The sequence below is a fragment of the Macaca thibetana genome, chromosome X (genome assembly GCF_024542745.1).
Source record: "Macaca thibetana thibetana isolate TM-01 chromosome X, ASM2454274v1, whole genome shotgun sequence".
NCBI classification, from domain to species: Eukaryota; Metazoa; Chordata; class Mammalia; order Primates; family Cercopithecidae; genus Macaca; species Macaca thibetana.
Window position 1 is genome coordinate 138008 of NC_065598.1, and position 21623 is coordinate 159630.

The following is a 21623-nucleotide window of genomic DNA, read 5'->3' on the forward strand; positions in this document are numbered from 1 at the left end:
CTTGAATTGCTGGTTTGCTCTTTCCTGTGATCTGAAAAAGCTAGAGAAGCACAGGGGTTTTCTTTCCTCCCTTTGCTGTGGCGTGAACCCCCACTCCCTTGCCACGCAGGCCTGGAGGGTCTGCCTAAGTAAACCATTTGCATGATTGTATGCCAGAGTTGCATACTGTCATGAGTCATAAAAAGATATGTGGGGCCAGGCGCGGTGGCTCACGCCTGTAATCCCAGCACTTTGCGAGGCTGCAGCAGGCACATCACGAGGTCAGCAGTTCGGGACCAGCCTGACCAACATGGCAAAACCCCATCTCTACTAAAAATACAAAAATTAGTGTGGTGGTGGATGCCTGTAATCCCAGCTACTCGGGAGGCTGAGGCAGGAGAATTGCTTGAACCCAGGAGGCGGAGGTTGCAGTGAGCCAAGATCATGCCATTGCAGTCCAGCTTGGGTGACAACAGCAAGGCTCCACTCAAAAAAAAAAAAAAAAAAAAAAAAAAAAAAAAAAATGTGTATCATGTCCTTGCCCTCAAAATGTAGAAATAGGATCTTATTTAGAAATAGGATCCTTGCAGATGGGTCCTAAATCCAATTACTAGTGTATTTGTAAGGAGAGAGAGATTTGGAGACACAGAGGAGGAAGCCAAGTAGTGACGGAGGCAGGGACTACAGTGATGTGGCCACAAGTCCAGGGACACCTGGGGCCCCCAGGAGGTGAGAGAGGCAAGAAGAATCCTCCACTAGAGCCTCCAGGAGGAGCGCAGCCCTGCTCACACCTAGATCTCAGACTTCTGGTCTTTGGAATGGTGACGTCAATTTCCTTTGTCTTAAGTCACCGAGTGAGTGGTGATCAGCTGTGGTAATGTGATAGATTCTCATCTCAGAAGGCATCAGAGTGGCCCCATCTGGGTCAAAGTATCCTGAGGTCTGTATGGCATTTCTTCTAATCATACCCGTGAATGACCAGTGCGTGAAAAGTTTCCGTAGTTTGCCCTCCCTAAGATGGTAATTTCTTCCCTTGTGAAACTCTTCAGGGCATCTCATAGTGTGGTATCCATTGTGGCATCTCCTCTTTCCTTAATTAATTAGGATGTTTGAGCCCAAAAATGTGATCATTAGTATTAAGTGTTCTTTGCTTTTTTGTTTCTTTTCTGAAATGGAGTCTTACTCCGTTGCCAGGCTGGAGCACAGTGGCACGATCTCGGCTCACTGCAACCTCCGCCTCCTGCGTTCAAGCGATTCTTCTGCCTCAACCTCCTGAGTAGCTGGAACTACAGGTGCCCGCCACCACACCCGGCTAATTTTTTGTATTTTTTTACTAGAGACAGGATTTCGCCATGTTGGCCAGAATGGTCTCGATCTCCTGACCTCAGGATCTGCCAGCCTTGGCCTCCCAAAGTGCTGGGATTACAGGCGTGAGCCACAGGGCCCAGCCGGCATTAGGATTTTTTAATAAATAAAACTGGAGAAGCATTACTGTAGCTACAGGATACTAAGAAAAAGTTCATTCTCGAGCTGAGGAAAAAAAAAACAAACCAACCTAGCTGCACATGGTGGCTCACGCCTGTGATCCCAGCACTTTGGGAGGCTGAGGCAGGCGGATCACCTGAGGTCGGTGGTTCAAGACCAGCCTGGCCAACATGGTGAAGCCCTGTCTCTACAAAAATACAAAAATTAGTCAGGCATGATGGCAGGTGCCTGTAATCTCAGCTACTCAGGAGGCTGAGGCGGGAGAATCACTTGAATCTGGGAGGCAGAGGTTGCAGCAAGCCGAGATCGTGCCACTGCCCTCCAGCCTGAGGGACAGAGAGAGACTCCATCTCAAAAACAAAACAAAACAAAATCCTGACATTAGAAGAATTGTGTTGTCAAGTAAATTAGAGGATGCTGGGACAGTGACATTCCTTCCCTCTCTCCTGGACCCTGGCAGTAAAGCACTGGAGGGGTTCAGACGCATCTGAATCATGGGGCGTGTGACCCAGGGGCTGCTTTTTCACCCAAGGACATTTCCAACCTCACAATGGCACTCTGGTTAGAACTTCCTCAAGAAGAGACACGCGTAACACCAAGGAACGCGGCACAATTCAGCAGTCCTGAATACAGCAGCATGAATGGTGCCTTCTAAGAGCGTTCAGAGCAGCTAACAAGCAAGAGATGATGGCTGGGATTTCTCAATAAACCACTGCAGTATATTAGCCTTTGGACATCAATCAATATTTTTCAACATCTCCTAGTGAGAAACTTAGATAATGCCTGATAAGAACACACATGGCAGCATAGAATCAGTTCTTCCATTTGCTTCTTTTAGGCAGGGATGTTTTTTGCTCTTGGAACTGACCCGACCCCAGAGTTCTAGCAGAGGCCTCATTAAGTGGGGTGGGATGGAGAATTGTTAAGAAACACTAATGACCAAGGCATGTATTTTCACATTCATATTTGTTCTCTCTGGAGCTACCAGACACTCACTGCAACAAAACCCACCCAACTCTGTGGAAAGGAAGGGAAATGTATTAGCCACATGCCTGTGCCTGCAGGAATCTGGCTCTGTAGCTGCCTGAATTCCAAAGTAAAAGCTGCAGTTAGGACAGGAGCGGTGGCTCATGCCTGTAATCCCAGCACTTTGGGAGGCGGAGGCAGGTGGATCACCTGAGGTTGGGAGTTCGAGACCAGCCTGACCAACATGGAGAAACCCCATCTCTACTCAAAATACAAAATTAGCTGGGTGTGGTGGTACATGCCTGTAATCCCAACTATTCAGGAGGCTGAGGCAGGAGAATCGCTTGAACTCAGGAGGCGGGGGTTGCAGTGAGCCAAGATCACGCCATTGCACTCCAGCCTGGGCAACAAGAGCGAAACTCCATCTCACAAAAAAAAAAAAAAAAGAAAAAAAAAAGAAAAAGAGCTACAGTCACTCAGATCTTCTGTCCTTACTCAGTTGCATGTTTCTCCAAGTTATGTGGTTCCATAGATGTTGAGATGTTTGTGACATCCATGTCCCCTTCGATTTTGGTCCTCTGTTTCTGATAGGGACTGTATGGTTGACTCCAATGACCAATGATCAAATTTCCATTATGCCAAAGTTGCGTGTGCGTGTGTGTGTGCGTGTACAACTATGAGTATGTACATGTGTATGTAGGTATTTGTGTGCATGTGCATATCTCTGTGTATGTGTGTTTGTGTATATGTGTTCGTGTATGTGTGTAGGTGTAAGTATGCATGTATATTTGGTATGTATGTACATGTGTATCTGTGTGTATGTGTATGTGTGTATGTATTTGTGTTCATGTGCATATGTGTATATCTTTGTGTTTCTGTATGTGTGTGTATAGGTGTAAAGTATGAATGTATGTTTGGTATGTATGCATATGCATATCTGTGTGTACATGTGTATATCTGCAGGCTTGTGGATATCTGTGTGCATGCATGTGTATGTGTGTATATGTGTGTAGGCATATATCTGTGTATATGTTTGTATGTATACCTGTGTATGTATGTTTTATATGTGTATATCTGTGTATGGTTTATGTGCATATGTGTATGTGTGTATCTGCGTGTGTATGTCTGCATACATGTGCATAAGAATGTGTATCTGTGTATGTATGTCTGTATATTTGTGCATGTATGTGTGTTTATATCTGCATATACATGTGCAGTATGTATTTGTAAGATGTGTATAACTGTGTGCATGCATGTGTATGTGTGTATATGTGTGTAGGCATACATCTGTGTATATGTTTGTATGTATACCTGTGTATGTATGTTTTATATGTGTATATCTGTGTATGGTTTATGTGCATATGTGTATGTGTGTATCTGCGTGTGTATGTCTGCATACATGTGCATAAGAATGTGTATCTGTGCATGTATGTCTGTATATTTGTGCATGTATGTGTGTTTATATCTGCATATACATGTGCAGTATGTATTTGTAAGATGTGTATAACTGTGTGCATGCATGTGTATGTGTGATATATGTGTGTGTGACTGTGTACACACAAGGGTTTAAAACTTACTGCAATAGAACCTTTGTGAATAACCACAAGAACACACAATTGTGCTTCCTATTGGTACAGGAGAGCAAGAGGAAGAACAGTTTATAAAACTCTCTTTTGTTAGTTTTAATCGTATAATGGTAGGAAGAAGTATGACATGAAGGATAGTTTTGTATATGCTGCAGGAATTTCTACCCATCCAGGAGAAAGCTGGGACCACATAAATCTCAAAGATAACCAAGGAAATATCTGACTCATATTTTAGACTCATATTTAGACATATTTTGGTCATATTCTGACCAAAGAAGAAAAACTTCAATTTTATAAGCTCTTCAATGTACCTCTAGTGTATATTAATGCTTTTTATGCTTATATGCCTGATAACAAAAACTATCATAAGAGACTGCAAAAATCTCACCCTTGCAAAAAAAATAATTCCACAAGGACATCTGCTCAACAACTGGCTGTCCAAACTCAGACTGCTGTCACCATGTTATTGATCTTTTTAGCCAAGGATAATCATTTCAAAATAATTATGGAATCCTCTTCATTATTTCCTTTAAAATCCTTTTTTCCCCTTTACCTCCCTGAATATGTACATATTTTAATATGGCACATCTATTCTCATGGCACTACCATACTCCCAAATAAACATCTCTTCTATTACAGAGTATATTAGTCAGTCCTTACACTGCTATAAAGACATACCTGAGACAGGGTAATTTATAAAGAAAAAGAGGTTTAATTGGCTCACAGTTCCACAGGTAGTACAGGAAGCATGGCTGGGGCGGCCTCAGGAAACTTAAAATCAGGGCAGAAGGCAAAAGGGAAACAGGCACGTTTTACATGGCCAGAGCAGGAGCAGGACGGGGGTGGGGAAGTTGTTGCACACTTTTAAATAACCAGATTGGATGATAACTCACCCTCACCACAACAGCACCATGGGGAACAGTGGTAAACCAGTCAACGGAAACCACTCCCATAATGCAGTCACCTCCCACCAGGCCCCACCTCCAAACTGGGGATTCCAACTCAACCTAAGATTTGGTGGGGAACCAGATCCAAACCATCTCTTTGTGTTTACTTAGGTTGACCCCATACTCTGTATCTGTACCTGTTTCATCCAATTTTATTCTTTTTTATAAAACCAATGCAGTAAAGATGCAACTAAATGTGGACCCTGGGAACAAGGAGTCCAGAGGTCGCCCAAAGAGTTGCAAAGTGAATCCGGAAACCTGAATGTGAAGATGGGTGACTGAGAGCCTGATGCCAGCCTCCTCTTGGGTCCTGATTGAAATCTTACCTATTGAAATTTTGCTATTGGATTTTGCATGTAAGGGCCTCCATCAGAGGACAGACTGAGGCATATGGTTTGCCCAGTGAAATAAACAATTTCCAGAGCTTATGAATTGAAGGGTGGGATGAATACAATACATAGAGCACCGAAGCAAACACATCAGAGTCGAGGCAACTCCCCTGGGAGAAAAAACAGAAACCTTGAACTGAATAGTTCAGAACAAGTTGTCACAAACTGAGCATCTCGGGGACCTTTTACCCACAAGAGCTGTAATCTGGAAAGATCTTTGCCTGTTTACCATGATTTCTTTTTCCTGGGAGGTATAAATTCCCAGTGCCCTCCTCTATCTTACTGTGGACGGAATTAGCTCAGGTTTTCGATTTTTAAACAGGTACCACCAAAAACTGTCTTCTCAATGCTTCCCACGCTATTCCACATGGACTTTTGGCTTACAGTTTATTTTCATTTTACCCACTTTTTATCTGTCCTCTAATCTGTCAATCGCCTATTAATCAATCATCTCTCTCTAAAAATATCTTCTATCATTCATATATCTATATATCCATTTCTATCATTGATCTGTCTCTGTGTATATTTATCTATCTATGTATTCATCTATCTATCTACCTACCCTGTCTACGTATCTATTTATGTACTGGCTTTATCTGTCTATCATGTATCTAGCCATTTATTCATTTACCTATCCACCCACCCTGTATATATATCTATATATCTATCAGGTCCAATCTATGTATCTATCTATGTATCTATCTAATCTCTATCTAATCATCTATCAATCAATCTTGTATCTAGCCATTTATTCATTTATCTATCCACCCACCCTGTATATATCAGGTCTAATCTATGTATCTATCTATGTATCTATGTAATATCTATCTATCAATCATCTATCTACCTATCATGAATCTATCTGTATCAATGTATTTGTCTGTCTGTCTACCTATCTTTATTAACTTACTGACCATGAGTAACTCGAACAAGATAAATTCACAAATTTTCTGGGAGGAAATTTCAGGTTGATTCCAGCAGGTAGCAAACATAAAAGCTGTCTTACACCAGGAAACGGTTAAAGACCCAAAGGAGGAAGAACTTTTTCATCCTTTCATAAAAGACCAACAAGTCTGATGGGAGAGCTGCAGCTGTGCCTTAAAATGCAAAGTGACTCAGAGAACAAGGTTCAGGTGAAAGAAGAAAGCTCGTAAGGTCAGAGGTGGGAGAACCAACAGAGCTCACTTAGACGGAAACTCTTTTTTTTGTTTTGTTTTTTGAAACGGAGTCTTGCTCTGTCACCCAGGCTGGGTGCAATGGTGTAATCTCAGCTCACTGCAACCTCCTGCCTCAGCCTACAGAGTAGCTGGCATTACAGGCTTCCGCCACCACGCCTGGCTAATTTTTGCATTTTTAGTCGAGATGGGGGTTTCTCCATGTTGGCCAGGCTGGTCTCAAACTCCTGACCTCAAGTGATTGAACTGCCTTAGCCTCCCAAAGTGCTGGGACTGCAGGCATGAGCCACTGTGTCCAGCCAGATGGAAACTTTTTTTTTTTTTTTTTTGAGATGGAGTTTTGCTCTTGTGGCCCAGGCTGGAGTGCAACAGCACGCTCTCGGCTCACCACAACCTCCGCCTCCCAGGCTCAAGCAATTCTCCTGCCTCAACCTCCTGAGTAGCTGGGATTACAGGCATGTGCCACCACGCCCGGCTAATTTTGTACTTTGAGTAGAGATGGGGTTTCTCCATGTTGGTCAGGCTGGTCTTGAACTCCTAGCCTCAGGTGATCCACCCGCCTTGGCCTCCCAAAGTGCTGGGATTACAGGCATGAGTCACCGCGCCTGGCCAAAACTTTTCAATCATTTAAACGAGTGCCTCATCTCTAGCCCAATGTCCTCTGCACCTTTTCATCCTTGAAGGGTGACAGCCCAAATCCCACTCTAGGCTGATGGAATGACGAAGCTCCATGAAATTTCTGTTTTCAAGCTGTCCCTGAGTGAAATGACCTATTTCCTTGCTTTCTTCACTGGTAGGGATGACTGGCCCAGCCAAAACCCTCCTGTGCCCTCAAGCCAATGCTGAAAATGAATTTCACCATTTAGTTAAGATATTATTTTAGTCATTTAAAAATAAAATCTGGTCAATAGCCAGACATGCTAGCCAGAAGCAAGCTAAGGCAATGCTCCATCTCTGTTCCGTGTGTCTTGAAAGTGTGCCTTTTTAGAATAATGAAAATCTCCACAATATGTTCTTCGGCTAATGAGAAGTCAAGTGTTTATTTGTATTTTTAATATTAAAGAGAACATCTTTGCCCCTGGGAAAATATTTATGAGAAACATAACTAAATGGAGACTAAGCTTTCCTTTTCATTTCCCTTCTGCGTCACAGACTCTTCTGTTTCTTCAAAGCACTAATTAAATATTTAAAGCTGTTATCAGTGCAGAAGTGTTCCTCCGTAAAATGTTTCAATGAGCTGGAAAAAAGCGGAGGATAATTTGTTACCATCTACGTATTCATAACATAAGGACGTCAGGAAGTATTAGAGTCACTATCGATGTGTCTGACTACACAGCATTGGTAATATTAGAACACTTCCAGCTTTCAAGGTGTAAATTTTTCATCTCCTCCTTTCCACTTCCTTCCATTGGTATCCAGGCCCCTTGGAGAGGTGGCTGCAGGTCACTTTTATTATTATTATTTTTTATTTATTTTATTTTAATTTTATTTATATTTATTATTATTATTTTTTTTTTTTTTTGAGATGGAGTCTTGCTCTGTCGCCCAGGCTGGAGTGCAATGGTTCGATCTAGGCTCACTGCAACCTCTGCCTCCTGGGCTCAAGTGATTCTGCTGCCGCAGCCTCCTGAGTAGCTGGGACTATAGGCGTGTGCCACCATGCCTGGTTAATTTTTTGTTTGTTTGTTTTTGAGATGGAGTCTCGCTCTGTCACCCAGGCTGCAGTGCAGTGGAGCCATCTTGGCTCACTGCAACCTCTGGCTCCCAAGTTCAAGCAATTCTCCTGCCTCTGCCTCCCAAGTAGCTGGGATTACAGGCGCCTGCCACCATGCCCAGCTATTTTTTTGTATTTTTAGTAGAGACGGGGTTTCACCATGTTGGCCTGGATGGTCTTTATCTCCTGACCTCAGGTGATCCATCCGCCTCAGCCTCCCAAAGTGCTGGGATTACAGGCGTGAGCCACCGCTCCCAGCTGGTCACGTTTATTTTTCAGCCAGTTTCTGTGCACCAAATAAGGGACAGCCTTCTGGAAGCATTTTAAAAGGGAGAAAGTAAAAAGCTATACGAAGTTCATTCCAAAACATATCTCCCTGATTTCTCAAAGAACTAAAAAGAGAACTACTACCATTTAGTTCAGCAATCCCATTCCTCCATACATACGTAAAGGAAAATAAATTATCCTGCCAAAGAGACTCCTGCACACATATGTTGACCACAGCACTATTTCCACCAGCAAAGACATGGAATCAATCTAAATGCCCATGAATGGTGGACTGGATAAAGAAAATGTGGTACCTAGACGCCATGGGATACTACACAGCCACGGAAAAGAACAAAACCACGTCCTTTGCAGCAACACGGATGGAGCTGGAGGTTCTTATTGTAATCAAACTAATCCAGAAACAGAAAACCAAATATTGCACGTTCTCATGTATAAGTGGATCTACACATTGGGTACTCATGGACACAAAGATAGGAACAGACACTGGGGGCTTCTAGAGTGTGGAGGGAGGGACAGGGGTAAGAACTGAAGAACTACCTATTGGGCGCTCTGCTCACTACCTGGGTGATGAGATCGATCATACCCCAAATCTCAGCATCACACCCACGTAACAAGCCTGCATATGTTCCACAAGTCAGCAAAATAAATCATGATGAAAATAATGAAATGTTTTTAGTTTTATTTTAACAAAAAATTAGAAATCCAACATTTTCAACTCTCTGGCTTGGACCTGATTCTAGGGAAAATATCCTAGGTCTGTGTTTTATAAAGATATATGTAAATATATGTGTGTGTATGTGTGTGTGTGTGTGTATACATATATATATACACACACAATGTGGGTATGCTTGTATATGTGTATATACCTATATATACCTATACATACATGGAGGTATACACACATATATATGTATGTACATATACATATACAAGCATACACACATAAACAACAGTGTCTTAGTCTTCACATTGAATTTTTTATTGTTCTGCAAATGGAATAACTGTTGATATTTTGAAATAGAACATGCATTTGCTATTATATTTCATCCATATTTTTTTAACCCCTTCTGTATTTCAGGCAGTGTCCTAGATAGATCTGGGGATTTTGGAGTTGAACAAAACACAGTTCCTTCTTGAAACTGACATTTAGAGAAGCATATCTGAGAGACAAGCAAATGAGGTCAAGCATTAATAAGGCTATGAATAAAACACATCAAAACGCTGAGTAAGAAATATTTATTTATGTATTACTCACCTACTTGACAGAGAAGAAAGAACAAGAAAACTTGAAAGCCGACCTATGTGGTCATCAGGGAAATGCAAATCAAAACCACAATGAGACAGCTCATCATACACACTAGGATGGCTCTAACGACAAAGACAGACAATGACAAGTGTTGGCTCGGATGTGCAGAAACTGGAGTACTCTTACATTGTTTGTGGGATGGTGCAATGGTACAGGTGCTTTGAAAAGCAGCCTGGCGGATCCTTCAATGGTTAAACATAGAGTTATCATATGACCCAGCCATTCCCCTCCTGGGTATTTACCCAAAAAATTGAAGACAAGTACTCAGACAAGTACGTACATAGAAGTCCTAACTGTATGCTAAGTGCTAAGCATTATTCATGGTAGTCACACAGTGGAAAGAACCCAATGCCCATCAACAGGTGTGTGGGTAAACAAAATGTGGTCTACCCATATAATGGAATGTCATTCGGCCATCAAAAAGAATGAAATTCTGATGCATGGTACAGAATCAATGGACCTCAAAAATATTATGCTGAGTGAAAGAAGCCAGGCACAAAACCACATGGGATGCCATTTGTTTGAAATGCCCCTGATAGGCAAATCCATGGATACGAAGTAGATTTGTGAGTGGCTGCATAGGGCTAGAGCAGATGGCAGGATGGTGGTGATGAACCAGGGAATGTTGCAACTATCCTTATGAACCAGGAAGTGCTACAGTTACCTGGATGAACAAGGAAGTGTGGCAATGTCCCTATGAACCAGGAAGTGCTATAATTATTCCTATGAACCAGAGAGTTGCAAATGTCTTTATGAACCAGGAAGTTCTACAGTTATCCATATGAACCAGAATGTGCTGCAGTGTCACTATGACCCAGGAAGTGTCACAATGTCCCTGCAAACCAGGAAGTACAATTATCCGTATGAACCAGGAAATGCCACAACTATCTGTATTAACCTCGAAATGTTACAGCGTCTCCATAAACCAGGAAGTGCTGCAATTAGACATATGAACCAGAAAGTGTTACAATGCCCCTACAAACCAGGAAGTTCTACAATTATCCGAATGAACCAGGAAGTGTTGCAATGTCCCTGTGAACCAGGAAGTGCTGCTATTATCCATATGAACCAGGAAGTGCTACAATTATCCATATAAACCAGAAAGTGTTGCAATATCCTTATGAACCAGGAAGTGCTAGAACTATCTGGATGAACCAGGAAGTGTGGCAATGTCCCTATGAACCAGTAAGTGATACAATTATCCATATGAATCAGGAAGTGTGGCAATGTCCCTATGAACCAGGAAGTGCTACAATTATTCCTATGGACCAGAGGGTTGCAAATGTCTTTATAAACCAGGAAGTTCTACAATTATCCATATGAACCAGAAAGTGTTACAGTGTCACTATGACCCAGGAAGCATCACAATGTCCCTGCAAACTATGAAGTACTACAATTATCCGTATGAACCATAAAGTGTTACAATGTCCCTATGAACCAGGAAGTGCTACAACTATCCGGATGAACCAGGAAGTGTGGCAACTATCCAGATGAACCAGGAAGTGTGGCAATGTCACTATGAACCAGTAAGTGATACAATTATCCATATGAATCAGGAAGTGTGGCGATGTCACTATGAACCAGAAAGTGATACAATTATCCATATGAATCAGGAAGTATGGCAATGTCATTATGAACCAGAAAGTGTCACACTTTCCCTATGAACCAGGAAGTGCTACAATTATCCGGATGAACCAGGAAGTGTGGCAATGTCCCTATGAACCAGGAAGTGCTACAGTTATTCCTATGAACCAGAGGGTTGCAAATGTCTTTATGAAGCAGGAAGTTCTACAATTATCCATATGAACCAGAAAGTGTTGTACTGTCACTATGACCCAGGAAGCATCACAATGTCCCTGCAAACCAGGAAGTACTACAATTATCTGTATGAACCAGCAAGTGTGGCAATGTCCCTATGAACCAGGAAGTGCTACAATTATTCCTATGAACCAGAGGGTTGCAAATGTCTTTATGAACCAGGAAGTTCTATAATTATCCATATGAACCAGAAAGTGTTGTAGTGTCACTATGAACCAGGAAGCGTCACAATGTCCCTGCAAACCAGGAAGTACTACAATTATCTGTATGAACCAGGAAGTGTTACAATGTCCCTATGAACCAGGAAGTGCTACAAATATCCGGATGAACCAGGAAGTGTTATAATGTCCCTATGAACCAAGAAGTGCTAAAATTATCCATATGAACCTTGAAATGTTACAATGTCCCTATGAACCAGGAAGTGTCACACTTTCCCTATGAACCAGGAAGTGTTACAATTATCCACATGAATCAGGAAGTGCAGCAATGTCACTATGAACCAGAAAGTGTCACACTTGCCCTATGAACCAGGAAGTGCTACAATTATCCAGATGAACCAGGAAGTGTAGCAATGTCCCTGTGAACCAGGAAGTGCTACAACTATCCGGATGTACCAGGAAGTGTGGCAATGTTCCTATGAACCAGTAAGTGATACAATTATCAACATGAATCAGGAAGTGTGGCAATGTCACTATGAACCAGAAAGTGTCACGCTTTCCCTATGAACCAGGAAGTGCTACAATTATCCAGATGAACCAGGAAGTGTAGCAATATTCCTGTGAACCAGGAAGTGCTAATTATTCCTATGAACCAGAGGGTTGCAAATGTCTTTATGAACCAGGAAGTGCTACAATTATCTGTATGAACCAGGAAATGTTACAGTGTCCCTATAAACCAGGAAGTGCTACATTTACCCATATGAACCAGAAAGTGTGACAATGTCCCTGCAAACCAGGAAGTTCTACAATTATTCAAAGGAACCAGAAAGTGCTATTATCCATATGAACCAGGAAGTGCTACAGTTATCCATATGAACCAGGAAGTGTGGCAGTGTCACTATGAACCAGAAAGTATCACAATGTCCCTATGAACCAGGAAGTGCTACAATTATCCAGATGAACCAGGAAATGTGGCTATCTCCCTATGAACCAGGAAGTGATACAATTATCCATATGAATCAGGAGGTGTGGCAATGTCACTATGAACCAGAAAGTGTCACAATTTCCCTATGAACCAGGAAGTGCTACAATTATCCGTATGAACCAGGAAGTGTTATAATGTCCCTATGAACCAGGAAGTGCCACAGCTATCTGTATTAACCTGGAAATTTTACAGGGTCTCCATAAACCAGGAAGTGCTGCAATTAGACATATGAACCAGAAACTGTTACAATGTCCCTACTAACCAGGAAGGTCTATGATTATCCAAATGAACCAGAAAGTGTTGCAATGTCCCTGTGAACCAGAAAGTGCTACTATTATCCATATGAACCAAGAAGTGTGGCAGTGTCGCTATGATCCAGAAAGTATCACAATGTCCCTATGAACAAGGAAGTATGCTACAATTATCCAGATGAACCAGGAAGTGTGGCAATGTCCCTATGAACCAGGAAGCAATACAATCATCCATATGAATCATGAAGTGTGTCAATGTCACTATGAAGCAGGAAGTTTCACTATTTCCCTATGAACCAGGAAGTCCTACAATTACTCAGATGAACCAGGAAGTGTGGCAATGTCCCTATGAACCAGGAGGTGATACAATTATCCATATGAATCAGGAAGAGTGGCAATGCCACTATGAAGCCGAAAGTGTCACAATTTCCCTATGATCCAGGAAGTGCTACAATTATCCAGATGAACCAGGAAGTGTGGCAATGTCCCTACGAACCAGGAAATGCTACAATTATTCCTATGAACCAGAGGGCTGCAAATGTCTTCATGAACCAGGAAGTTCTACAATTATCCATATGAACCAGAAAGTGTTGCAGTGTCACCATGACCCAGGAAGTGTTACAGTGTCCCTACAAACTAAGAAGTGCTACAATTATCCCTATGAACCAGGAAGTATTGCAGTGTCCCTGCAAACCAGGAAGTGCTACAATTATCTGTATGAACCAGGACGTGTTACAATGTCCCTATGAACCAGGAAGTGCTACAACTATCCGTACAAACCTTGAAATGTTACAACGTCCCTGCAAACCAGGAAGTTCTACAATTATCCGAATTAACCAGTAAGTATTGCAATGTCCCTGTGAATCGAAAGTATTGCAATGTCCCTGTGACCCAGGAAGTGCTACTATTATCTATATGAACCAAGAAGTACTACAATTATCTGTATGAAGTACTACAATGTCCCTATGAAACAGGAAGTGCTACAATTATCCCTATGAACCAGGAAGTGTTGCAAGATCCCTGTGAATCAGGAAGTGTGACAATTATCTGTATGAACCAAAAAGTGTTGCAATATCCCTGTGAACTAGGAAGTGCTACATTTATCCCTATGAACCAGGAAGTGTCACAATGTCCCCGTGAACCAGGAAGTGCTACTATTACCCATTTGAACCAGGAAATGCAACAATGTGAGCCAGAAAGTGTTGCAGTGTCCCTACGAATCACAAAGCATTACAATCTCCAGATAAACCAGGAAGTGTTACAGTGTCCCTATAAATTAGAAAGTGCTGCAACCTTTCAATGACCCAGGAAGTTCATTTACCATCTCTAGAAAGCAGGAAGTGCTACAACCTCCTCAGTGACCCAGGAAGTTCTCTTACCATCCCCAGGTAGCGGACGTACTACAAACTTCCCTAGTGACCCCGGAAGTTTATTTACCATCTCCAGGAAGCAGGAAGTGCTACAACATCCCCAGTGATCCAGGAAGTTTATTTACCATCTCTGGGAAACAGGAAGTACTACAACCTTCCCAGTGACCCAGGGAGTTCATTTACCATCTCTAGAAAGCAGGAAGTGCTACAACCTTCCAGATGATGGGGTACAGGACACCCCACCCTAAATACAAATGTAAGAGATTACGTGACACCCCAAAATATGCCACCTTGGCATACTGATTGCCTTGAGCTGAAATAAATCAAGAACCAGCCAAAGCACAACCCAAGGTCTCCTGACTTCACTGTAGTCACAGTGCTCTTGTCTGACATTTCTTATTGACTTTAAAATGTCCTGTCTGTGACATTCCTTATGACCAACAGGAAACCCGAAGCCAGGCAGTGGGAGCCAGGCCAGCCCCTGGATGTCAGGGGCTGCCTGCTTCTTTCACCGTGCACTGAATCTTGCAAATTTGCTGTGACCTCACGTACAGGGGGAAAAAGCTGTTTTTCCTTTGACATGCACACCATTCTCATCCTTCACTTCTGACACTGAATGTGTAGGAACAACGGCTTTTTTCTATCCACATACTCAAAATCTCTGGGACTCTGTGGTGAAAAGCCTTTTTTCCAGGTTCATCTCAGCCCTCCCATCCCTGTGACCCAGGGCCCAGGTAGCCAAGAAAACCAGCAATCACTCATCAATAAATGACCACTCATTCAATCCTTATCGTCATGTATTGGATCCAGGTTACTGGGTCCTCACAGGCTAGATCCACCCTCCAACAGCTGCATCTCAGCTATCCAGTGGGCTGGTGCATCTTCCAGGCAAAGATGATTTGAGGCTTTAGGAGAATTTGAAGGGCTGGGGGCAGCCATGGTAACCTGGGTGCCAAAGTCTTTCAATTACTTTTTTTCAATGGTTCTCTCCACTTTTCTTTCTGTCTCTTTCCACATATGAACACCTCCTTCATCCTCTGATACAGGCCTCACTCTTATAAGGAACCTGTGATTCCATTGCAATTACACAGCTCATCCTAAATAATCTTCCCATGTCAAGATCCTTAATGAAATCCCACCTGCAAAGTCCCATGTGTTGCATAAGGTCACCCATTTACACGATCAAGGGGTAAGAATGTGGGCATCTCTGGGGACCAGTATTTCACCTGTCACATGGGGTTTGAACACCTGATGGAATCTGGGAGCCTGATGAGGAAGGGTGTCACCTCGGAGGAGCTGGGTCAAAGTGAACCAAGTAGCTGGAACAGGTGGGCATAGGAAGTTGGTGATTCCCAAGGGCACCACTTTGGCAGAAGACAGACAGTTGGGGACCCCTCTACCTCTCAGGTCTTGGATTTGTAGACAGAGACTGAGAGCCTCCCACCAGGAAAGGGCACTGTCTGCATATGAAGAGAAAGATACACCTTGCTAATGCAGTAAGAACAGGCCTAAAAGCAACTAACACTAATGAGAGGCTTTTGAACCTCAGAGAGGTGGACCCAAGTGATATCACTGGTTTCTTTTCGAGGGAAAATTTGAATTTTTTTTTTTCTTTAACTGCACTCTTTAGGGTCTCCCAGTTGGCTGTTATTAGTATAGACTGCTTTTCTAATGGGAAGTGAATTTTGCACTTAGCTGCTGAAGGGAATGATGACATTAGCAATGGGTACATGAGTGTAAGCAACAGCAGCGTGGGATCAGAGCCAGGATCTGAGAGATGCAGAGCTGGAAGGCAGGAGAGAGCTCTCTGGAAGCAAGCAGAGGGGAGCAAGAGTAATAAGCACTGAAAACAAGGATGGGCCCTGGGGACACTCAAAGGGACATTTTGAAGACTGGGCACTGACTGTGGCCTCACTCTGCTCCCCTCCATCCCATGCCATACCTCACTTCTTCTTTTCCCCCTCACTGAGCCCCACAGGCAGCCTCAGTTCCATTGACCACAGGCCCTTTGCACATGCCACACTTGCTACACAAAACTCCCTTTGGCCCACTCCTTGGGATATAAGTCATCCTCATTCCTCAGCTGTCATCTCAACTGTCGCATCCCCCCAGGGGTCCACATGTCCCCTGCCTAAGCCTCAGGCAACTAATATGGAAGCATCTAGAAGCCTCAAACCTTCATCACTGCTCTTCCTACAGCACTCCAAAAATACAAATAAACTATAAGCAATTCGGCAATAGAGGAGACTTTAAAGAGTTACTCAGTGTTTCGTTCACCACGAAGAAACATCTATGAAATCAAAGTTATCCCCTAAACCAGAGAAACAGGCTGTTACCACCAAAGTTCTGAGAGAAATGAGGAAGAAATGACCTGGAAGCAGATGGAGAAAACACCACAGGCCTGTGTTTCTAAGTGTTTTCTAAGTATCATTGTGACCAGGACCTTATAAGAAAAAGCAAATTCCTGATCATTTTCACATCACTCTTCTCTCAGATGCAAAGAGTAAAAGATGAGAGCAAGAGTCGGGGGTGGAAAGAGAGGGAGAGAGAGAAACAAAGTAATTTATAAATGAACTGCGCTGGCTGGAGGAAGTTGGAACTCCAACCCTGCCAACACATGATTCCCTCCTGTTGATTTCCCATCCCATCATCATCTCCCTCCAGGTAACCAACACCCTCCACCACAGAGGCCCTAAGAGATGGGGACACATGATTGTGATCAGATTTGGGCGACAGGGTGTCTAAAAAATGGCTCTATCAACCCAGACGTGCTGGACAAACTGACGTGAAAATTCACCGTGGTTTCAGAGGTTGCCTTCTAGTGTTAAGCTTTTCAAATCCCGACTAAGGTTGGAGACAATTTTATACTGAAAGGTGATAATAAGGAGGCTTAAATAAAAGAAACATGAAGGGCTACATCAAATCCAACATTTTTCCAAAACCATGTAAGAATACACTTACATAATAGTTTCAATGAGTAATCAATAACTTATATGGTTTTGACGAGTAATCAATAAAAACCAGATGATTATATAAATATATATAAAGAAGTAAGAAACCTCATGGTATGAAAACCAATAATATTATATATTTTGGGAAAAAAGTATACCAGAATAGAGAGACCCTTCCTGAAATGAGTACATTTTTTAAAAGGCAATTTACTTTATTTAAAGGTTAATATCTTTGGGTTTTCACTTTAAAGTCAGGAATTTAAAATATCTGCTCTCTTCACTCATATTTAAACCTGTCCTGGGTTTACTATCAAAGGTAATACAACAAAAATACAAATAAAATGTGAAGAGAACATATAAACACAGAAAATTGAAAAATATTTTAAAATCATGTGCAAATAATATGATTGTCTTCTTAGAAAGGTAAGAAATGAGAAAAAAATAGAAATTTAATAAGGGATCATAGCTCAGGATACAGTAAGGAAAAATATATTAAATCCTTTCTATGTTACAACAATAAACAGAAAGATAGTGGGCATAAAAATATATCCAGAGAAACAAAAAAAAAAAAAAAAAAAAAATTAGAACTGCATTAAAAGAAATCATCGGGGAAAGAGGTACGTCGAATATCAAGAAAAATCTCAATTTTGCAGGCATGTCGGCACTCTACAAGTCAACTCTTACTTGTAAACAATTCAAAAAAAAAAAAAAGGTTTTATTTTTCCCAAAAGGGAAGGGAGCAATGACAAAATGGTTCTGAGGTTCAAAGGAAAAAATGTCAACCGGGCGTGGTAGCTCACGCCTGTAATCCCAGCACTTTGGGAGGCTGAGACAGGTAGATCATGAGGTCAGGAGTTCGAGACCAGCCTGGCCAATATGGTGAAATCCTGTCTCCATTAAAAATACAAAAATTAGCTGGGTGTGGTGGTGGGCACCCGTAGTACCAGCTGCTCGGGAAGCTGAGGCAGGAGAATTGCTTGAACCCAGGAGGCAGAGGTTGCAATGAGTCGAGATTATGCCACTGCATTCCAGCCTGGGCGACAGAGCAAGATTCTGTCTCAAAAAAAAAAAAGTCACCAAAATCAGAACGCTCAAATATAAGACACCATGAATAAAAATTTGAAGACTTGCCTGTCAAAAAAATACTGTTAAACTATCTAATGGCAAAAATAAGATGAAAAAGCATTTTCATAGTAAATGGTTGGCAATATTTAATGTCTATAAAAAAATGAAGAACACTTATAAAACAGTAGGGACATATCGGGAGATAAGAATAAAGGCAAAGTAACAAATACCTAAAAGAAGAAGTAGGCTGGGCACAGTGGCTCTTGCCTGCAATCCTAGCACTTTGGGAGGCCGAGGCGGGTAGATTGCCTGAGCTCAGGAGACCAGCCTGGGCAACCTGGTGAAACCCCGTCTCTACTAAATACAAAAAAAAAATTAGCTGGGCACGATGGTGTGCACCTACTGTAGTCCCAGCTACTTGGGAGGCTGAGGCAGGAGAACTGCTTGAACCTGGGAGGCAAAGGTTGCAGTGAGCCAAGATGGTGCCCCTGAACTCCAGCCTGGCGACAGAGCGAGACTCTGTCTCAAAAAAAAAAAAGTAGTATATATGGCCAATTGATGTACTATTTTTTTTTTTTTTTAATTACAGAAGTAAAGAACTGAAACTAGGCAAAGATTAATGTTCCATGTGATAGTACACGACAAAGGGTTTCTAGGTGATCACCAGCAGTAATGACGGTGGGAAGAAAGGGACATCTGCACATATCCCTGGCATCAAAATAAATTCATATAATTCTGCGGCAATTTCAGAACCAGGTCAAAAGCTATAGAAGTACTCGTACACATTGATTTAAACAATTTGCATTCTAGAAATTGATTCAAAGGAATAAAAACAAGTGCATAAAGTTGATTCAAATTGGCTTTGAAATCCGTAATTCTAAAATGTTAGAAGAAACATAACATGTTTGAAATTAAATACTGAAGTATATAATTATGTGTGAAACAAATAAGAATATAAAATTGACAGTAAAAGTCATGTTAGAATGACTTAAATGACATGAAAAAGTCATTAAGAAATATGAATATGCCAAAAATAACATTACTAGCACATAACTATCAAAATGTCAACAGGATTTGGACACTATATTTTTCTGTGTTACAAATTAAACAAGCGTGTAAACAAAAAAAAAAAATTCAGTAACTATCTAATTATTCAAAAAGCACTCACTTCTCCACTGGGAATGCAAAGATCCCTTCCTTCATATCATGTCTATGTTTAAAACCTGGCATTCAACTTTTTAGAGGTGGAATCCAAAAAATCTCAGAATTTAAGATCCTATTTAAGATTTATGACTTATATCTTAAAATCTTAGAAGTAAAATCAGGACACTAAAAATGTAATCCAAATAAAAATCATATAGTTGAAAAGTAGGTTTTTCGCCACTTCAACACTGGAATTTCCTTGTACAAGGAGTGAAGAGTGAGCACAGGTTTCACGTGAAATCTCCTCCCAGCTGACATGGACATCAGTGTCCTGTAAACAACATACAGATGACCCACAGGGTTACAGGCTCTTACCAGTGGAATCAGGCTGCTTGGGGTTTGGACTTGGCTTTGGTTTGGGTGCGTCAGGTGGTGCTGGCTCATCTGTTTGTAAGATGAGAGTTGCGATTATGAGTGCCTTGCAGTGAAGAAAATGAAACATCAATTTGCATACAGACATTCACTAAACAGATAAAAACTGGACCTTGTTCTTTGTCATGGTAGGGATACCCATACAGTCTGCTGCCAATATCCTTCCAACATCTTCCAGCTACAGTACTTATCTTCAAGTATTTTCAATAAAACCTATCAGGCAGCTTTTCAGATCAGCTATAGAATTGGCAAGGTACTGTGTAAAACGAAAATACAGAAACCCTTGTTCAACTGTATTAAGAATTTCAAGATGACAACTACAGACTCATAAACCAATATGGCGCCCTTGTAAGCATGGGTCCTTGGGTGATCGAACAAGTCACCCACTCATGAAGCCTAACCTGGCCAGGGGAGTCACATTTGCCTTACATCATTCCAAAGACTGTAAGAATTTTAAAATAAAACTATGCATACTGGTAAAAAAAAAAAAAAAAAAAAAAAAAAAAAAAAAAAAAAAAAGAAAGAAAAAACAGTCCAACAACATCAAAAACAAACGACGACACACCTACCCTAATTTTCCACTGTGCAAACAGGTTTCATTGATCATTCACAAGAGATATGTTTTTTGGAAACGATAATAATTTGGTGGTAATAAGCAAGTCGGCAACAGAGGAGACTTTAAGGAGTTACTCACAGTTTCCTCTGTCATGTAAGGAATCTGCTAAGTCAAAGTCATCCCCTAAAGAAGGGAAACTGGCTGTTAACACCAAAGTTCTCAGAGAAACGAGGAAGAAATGATCTCGTAAACAGATGCAGAAAACACCATAACCCGACGTTCCTAAATACTTTTCTGGAAATCCCTCTAACCAGAATCTCAACAGAAAAAACGAATTCCTGATCATTTTCACATCACTCTCCCTTCCGATGAAAACAGCAAAAGATGAGAGCCAGAGAGAGAGAAATAAACTAATTTATAAACCAATTGTGCTGCCTGGACAGAGTTGGAATTCCAACTCTAACCTGCACATGGTTCTCTCCTGTTGATTTCCTGTCCAAATATCATCTCCCCCCAGGTAACCAACACCGTCCGCCAGGGAGGCCCTAAGAGGGGCTAGCGGGTGTCTAAAACGTGACTCTACCAACCCAGATGTGCCAGACAAACTGACGTGAAAACTCACCATGGTTTCAGAGGTTGCCTTCTAGTTTTAAGCTTTTCAAATCCCAACTAAAGTTGGCGAATTTTTTTTTTTTTTTTTGAGACGGAGTCTTGCTCTGTCCCCCAGGCTGGAGGGCAGTGTTGCGATCTCGGCTCACTACAACCTCCTCCTCCCCCAGGTTCAAGAGATTCTCCTGCCTCAGTCTCCTGAGTAGCTGGGACTACAGGTGCCCACCACCACACCCAGCTAATTTTTGTATTTTTAGTAGAGATGGGGTTTCACCATATTGGCCAAGCTGATCTCGAACTCCTGACCTTGTGATGCACCCGCCTCAGCCTCCCAAAGTGCTGGGATTACAAGGGTGAGCCACTGTGCCCAGCCAGGTTGGGGAAATTTTTATACTGAAAGGGGATAACAAGGAAATGTAAATAAAAGAAACATGAGGAGCTACATCAAAT

At 41.8% G+C, this 21623-nt stretch overlaps 1 long non-coding RNA gene across 9 annotated transcripts in view; it reads right to left on the reverse strand.

Moving 5' to 3' along the window:
* The window catches only part of LOC126946843 (uncharacterized), a 55253-nt gene that overhangs the window by 16047 nt on the left and 17583 nt on the right, over positions 1-21623 (reverse strand). Inside the window, exons 7-8 of one of the 9 annotated variants that reach the window (XR_007722766.1) lie at positions 9785-9897; positions 5101-7764 (exon numbers count right to left, since the gene is read on the reverse strand). The exons of 6 other annotated variants lie outside the window; for them this stretch is intronic. This is a non-coding gene — a long non-coding RNA (uncharacterized LOC126946843). Of the gene's footprint in view, positions 1-5100; positions 7765-9749; positions 9898-21623 lie in introns of those variants that run through there. 2 more of the 9 variants (XR_007722769.1, XR_007722768.1) reach the window with 2 other exon arrangements.